The sequence below is a fragment of the Humulus lupulus genome, chromosome 5, assembly GCF_963169125.1.
Source record: "Humulus lupulus chromosome 5, drHumLupu1.1, whole genome shotgun sequence".
NCBI lineage: Eukaryota > Viridiplantae > Streptophyta > Magnoliopsida > Rosales > Cannabaceae > Humulus > Humulus lupulus.
In genome coordinates, this window is record NC_084797.1 from 143,821,179 (window position 1) to 143,827,563 (window position 6,385).

Consider the following 6,385-nt stretch of genomic DNA (forward strand, 5'->3'; position numbering starts at 1 on the left):
AGACATTTTTGGTACCCTGAGCCTTGAGGTAACCTTAAAGCTTAAGTTAATAATACAAAATAAAGGAATTATTTGGAAACTTAGAGAAACTGACTTAGCCTCAGCCTTTCCCCTTGTCTCCTTCCTTTTCTCTTACTCTCAATAAGAACTACATAGAATTAAGGGGAATTTGATTGGAATTAAGAGAATTTGAAGCTATGACTTAGGAGCTTAACTCAGGGATTAGCTGAGGATTCCAGCAAGAGTAAAGGTAAGATATAAGTTTGTTCATGATGGTTAAATTCTGTGATTATGCTAGGTTTTGAAGATATTGTGGATTTTGACATTTAAAGGTTGAATTGAGGCTTGGAGCATGGGAGTTAGCTCAGCTTTGCTTGGGGGATTGATTCTGCAGCAAAGGTGAGTTTGAAATTAAGGTTTTAATGCTTGATTTTCTGAGATTTTCTTACTGGTTTTGAAGTTCTTAGGTGTGGGAGTTTCATAAATTAAGATGATGTGTTGAGGGGTTTCTAGCCTGGATTTCTGCTGGGTCTTTACTGCTGGAAGCATGCTAGAGTGTTGGGATAATTGAGTTGTGTTATTGGGATTGTTTAAAATGGGTTTGGATGAGGTTTTGGATGTTAGAAATGGGGGAAATTCTGGGTTCGAAGGGAAGGGCTGCGGCTCTGTTCTAGAGCGCTGCGGCTCTGTTCTAGAGCGCTGCGGCCCTAGGATGAAGATGAGCTAGGAGGGCTCGACCAAGGGGGAGCGTCGCGGCTCCCAAGGCAAGGTCTGCGGCACGTGTCTTCTTTCAGGGAGGGCCTTGGTTCTGTTTTAAGGTTAGGGCCGCGGCTAAGCTTTAGGGGCCGCAGCCCTTAGACGCATACTTGAACGTTCAAGGTTTTAAGGTACGGGGATCGAGCCTAGGGTGCTCGGGATCAATCTCACCACCGTGCTTGGTGGGATTCGACTTCCCGGAAGCTAGTTTTGTATACGAAAATCTATGTTTGAATATTAATGGAATCCATTATCTTGGTTGTGACTAGGTGATAAGCTAGGGCTCGGGAGGTGGATCGTGCTCGGGGGTCGTCCTTTCTAATTAAAGCACTTGGAATCAAGGTAAGAAAGCTGCACCTATGTAGGTGGATAGGTTAGGACTAAGTGTTCCCTATATTTGTTTGTATTTCTATGTGAATATGTTGGGACTAAGAGTTCCCTATAATTATATGAATGTCATGAGGTGGTATTATGCCACTGGGACATGTGATAAGCGGCCTAAGGGTGCCGAAATCAACACTTGCGCACATGGCGCGGCTCGGACACTGGTATTCGAGGACAGTTTATTAATCACTGAGCTCAGTTAAGCTGGCCAGAGTCAGTGGGTATGTCACTGGGATTGGCCTAAGCGAGCCAAAGACAGTGAATTAAACAGAGGGTGCAGCCTGTGGGCATTAACCCTAGTTATTGCTTGACATATGCTCTATTGTTGATTATTGTGTATGACTTGATGAGTATCTGAAGTTGAATTATTGGCTATTGGCCAGTGTGCTGCCCTGAATGTACTTTATGGTGTGCTGGTAACTGATTAATGCCTTGTGATTACTTGGATTATGCTCAACAAACTGTTTAGCTGCTATTACTGTTATATTATGATGTTATGTTTTCTTGTTGGGCCTCGGCTCACGGGTGCTACGTGGTGCAGGTAACGCTAGTTGCCCATGGGTTGGAGAGCACTGGGGGCGAGGTGTACATTGTCAGCTGCTCAGCCACCACGGTCGGGGGATTGTACAGGGACGAGAACCTAAACTGTGAATTTTGCCATTAGAGTGGCTTGGTTGCTTATCTGTTAACAAGAATTTTATATTTACGTTATTTAAACCTTGTTTTGGGATCCCATGTATCAAACATGTATTTTAGTAAAACATAAACGTTTATAACCAAAATTCTTTTTAACCTAACTTGTTATGCCATTAGTTACACATTATGATTTAAATGACTTGATTAGTAAGTCTTGCACTATTTCAAACACACAGTGTAACGGTCTTGGTTATCCAGGGCATTACAATATCTGAGCCATTAAGACCATAAAAGGAATTAGAGAACCAAGAAACACCGTAGGAGCACTAGAAAGAATCACTCGGAGACTACTCTTATTCCACAGGGAGATAGGTCACCTCCAAGAAACTAAGCAAATCATGATGAGAGCTACGGAGCAATATGTTTTAGTAATTAGACTTTTCAGAGATTATCCTACCGTAATTGCAGCCTTAGAAGACATATGGGAGACGATAGATGATGAAGATGAGTTACTGGTTGCTATGAGATATTACTTTCTCATACTTAGGTTCACCTCTAAGATGGGGTTCCAATTTATAAATGAGCAAAAACATAGAATTTTTATGAATCTTCCTCGAAGGCATTTTGAGGCTCAAGATAATGATGACTATGAAGAAATAGACGATGATATGTTAGATGAAGGATCGAATGTATAAGATCCCAATTTTTAGAATAGATTAGTTTCTTTATTTATTCTATTTATTATTTGTTTTCTTTTATGATTGTACATAGTGAAAAAAATTTTCCAAATAAATATCAATGTTATTTTGATGACATGTATGAGTTTGATTTTATTTTTGCAATCATAATAAATAATAAATTTAATAAATAATGACTAAGTTCAGTGAGGGTGGATACAAATCAATGAACTGGGTTCTCTATATTGAGAGTTAGGGGGCCATAGTAGTGGGAAGGATTTTACTGATCCCAGCCCTCCCTCAATATCGTTAACTTTGGAACAACGATGAGTTTCGAGCCTGAGAATTAAGTCATATAGGATGATTTGAAACAGACTTAGAAATTAATAAATATGGCTTATTTTTCTAAGTATAGAGACCCACTCTAATGATAAAGAAGGCTAATATAATTTTCATAAGAAATCACAATTAATAGGTCCGACTTATGTTTATTTAGATTAAGTTTTTTCCTTAAAGCCTATTAGGGTAAAGTTCTAACATGTTTTCTTAACTGTTATAACTCTGCTAAGATGTCGCTCAGAAGGTCCGCTCGCACCAATGCTAATGCCTCCAACGCTTCTCCTGAGAGCAATGAAGCCCCTCCGGTTTATAGATGGGGAGTGCGTGCTACAGCCAACCGAAACGCGCTGCCGCCGCCAATTGACAACACTGCGGAAATTGCCAGACTGTGACAACAAGTTAAGGAATTACTGCAGCAACAGTGACAACAGGCTCAGCCTCAGACTCAGCCTCCGCTTCTGCCTCCGCCGCAACCACATCCATAGCAAATGGCTCCAGCACCCCCAACAAGTTGGTCCATATGGGGGATGGCCAATGGCGAGCTATGTGCCATACCCAGCTCAGCACATGGAGCCAATTTATGAGCAGTTTCGTAAGCAACACGCTCCGAACTTTGAAGGGACAACAGACCCCTTCGAGGCGAAAGAATGGCTCAGAAATGTGGAGCCGATCCTGACAAACATGAATCTCGGCAATACGGACCGCATATCCTGTGTTTCATCTTTTCTCAAGAAAGATGCTAGAATATTGTTGGACTTAGTTCACCAGACTCACGATGTCGCCACAATGACTTGGGCAAGATTTGTGGAGCTGTTCCACAAAAAGTACTACAATTATGCAGTCATCGCTTCAAGAGTCGACGAGTTCGCTGGTCTGAAGCAAGGGAGTTTATCAGTGGCAGAACATGCTTGGCAGTTCGACCGATTAGCCAAGTTTGCACCAAAAATGGTTCCAACTGAGTTTCTGAGGGTGACCAAGTTCGTTAGAGGACTTCGACCGAAGATTTAACTAGCGGTTAAGCTAGCAAACCCAAGAAATACTACCTATGTCGATGTTCTAGAAATGACAATAGAAGTAGAAAGGCTACAAGCGAATGTTAGTAAAGAGGAGGCAAGTAAGCCTAAGCCTAAACAACCAAGCAAACCTCAGAATGGTCGGAACAACCACAACAACAATAGCAATTAGTCCAATATCAATAACGGTTAGAAAAGAAGGCATCCTGACAATAAGCAGTCCGACAACGATAAAAGGGCACGGACGAATAATGGAAGTAATAGGCCGGGTTATGTAGAATACCCGAAATGTGCTAAGTTCCAAAAGAAACATCAGGGTAAATGTCATGTGAACACCAAGGGATGCTTCAATTGTGGCTAGGAAGGACACTTCAAGAGAGAATGTCCCCAGCTCAAGTCAGAAGGGAAAAAGGATGACAAAATGGTTCCTGCCAGGGTATTTGCCTTAACCCAAGGAGAAGCTGATGCTAGAAATAAAGTGGTCATAGGTCAGGTTTCTATCCTCAATAATATATGTTCTATATTATTTGATTCGGGAGCCACTCATTCGTATATCTTGTTAGGAGTGATAGAAAAACTAGACAAACCTTGTGAAAGATTTAGAACTAGGTTTGTAACAGAGTTGCCTTCGGGCAAAGTAGTTCTATCATCACGGATAGCACAAGGCGTACCGATCAAGATTGAGGACGTAGAATTAGAAGGAGACCTGATAGAACTGTAGATCAAAGACTTCGACGTAATACTAGGCATGGACTAGTTAGCAAGGCATGGCGCAACCATCGATTGCAAACACAAGAAAGTGACGTTCGAGACTCCTGATGGCCAGAGACTGTGCTTTTTGGGACAAGTTTCAAGACTATGGACACCGCTTATATCATCTCTCAAGGCTCAAAGGATGATAGAAAAAGGATGTCAATCATTTTTAGCCAGCGTCACGGATGTGATAAAGGAAACACCACTTAAGGTTGGAGACATCCGCATTGTGAATGAATTTCCAGAAGTATTTCCCGACGACTTTCCAAGATTGCCGCCGACTCGAAAAATTGACTTCACAATCGAATTAGTATCGAGCACCGAGCCTATCTTCGAGGCACCATACCGAATGGCACCTACCGAACTCAACGAGTTAAAGACGCAGCTACAAGAACTCCTAGACTTGGGTTTCATTAGACCAAGCCATTCACCATGGGGAGCACCGGTCCTATTTGTGAAGAAAAAGGAGGGAAGCATGCGGATATGCATCGATTACCGCGAGCTAAATAAGGTAACGATTAAAAATAAGTACCCGCTACCCCGGATTGACGACTTGTTTGATCAACTCCGAGGTGCGACCGTGTTTTTAAAGATTGATTTATGATCCGGGTACCATCAGCTCGAGGTACGGGAAGAGGATATTCCCAAGACAGCCTTTAGAACTCATTATGGGCATTACAAGTTTCTAGTTATGTCTTTCAGTCTTACCAATGCTCTAGCCGCATTTATGGATTTAATGAATAGGGTCTTTAAGGACTATTTGGACAAATTCGTCGTAGTGTTCATTGACGATATCTTTGTGTACTCAAAAGATGAAGTCGTGCACGAGGAGCATTTAAGGATGACCTTGGTGCGACTAAAGGAGCATCAACTCTACGCCAAGTTCAAGAAGTGCGAATTCTGGCTTTCACAAGTCGCATTCCTCGGGCACATTGTATCCAAGGACGGATTTTTAGTAGACCCATCTAAGGTAGAGGCTGTGAAGGATTGGCCAACACCTAAGAACGCATCAGAGGTAAGAAGCTGTTTGCTATTAGTAGGTTATTATCAGAGGTTTGTAGAAGGCTTTTCTAAGATAGCCACTCCGCTCACCAATCTGACCCGGAAACAGCAGAGGTTCAACTGGACTGATAAGTGTGAAGAGAGCTTCCAGTTACTTAAAGATAAGCTATGCTCAGCACCAGTACTCTGTGTACCGACACCCAATGACAAGTTTGTAGTCTACTGTGATGTGTCGAAGCAAGGGTTGGGTTGCGTGCTGATACAGAATGACAAGGTGATAGCCTACGCCTCAAGGCAGCTGAAGGAGTACGAGCAACGCTATCCAACTCACAATATGGAGTTGGCAATGGTGGTTTTTGCGCTGAAAATCTGGCGCAATTATCTTTACGGAGAACGGTGTGAGATTTATACGGACCACAAAAGCTTAAAGTACTTCTTCACTCAGAAGGAACTCAACATGAGGCAGCGCAGGTGGTTAGAAATAGTGAAGGATTATGACTGCAAAATCCTATACCACCCGGGAAAGGAAAACGTAGTTGTTGATAAGCTATTTAGGAAGAGTTATGGAAATCTAGCAGCACTAGCTAGAATAGAAAAGCTGCTACAGCAAGAGCTGATCAGTGTCGGAATAGAAGTAGTCATCGGTAAGCTGGCTAATTTTTCTATCCAATCAAGTCTGTTAGAAGATATATGGATCAGGCAAGGGCATGATGACACATTAGTAGCACATATGGATGCAGTTAGAGAAGGAAAGGCCACATATTTCTCAATATCAAGTCAAGGGCTATTGAGATATAAGGATCGGCTATGCGTGCCAAATGATAA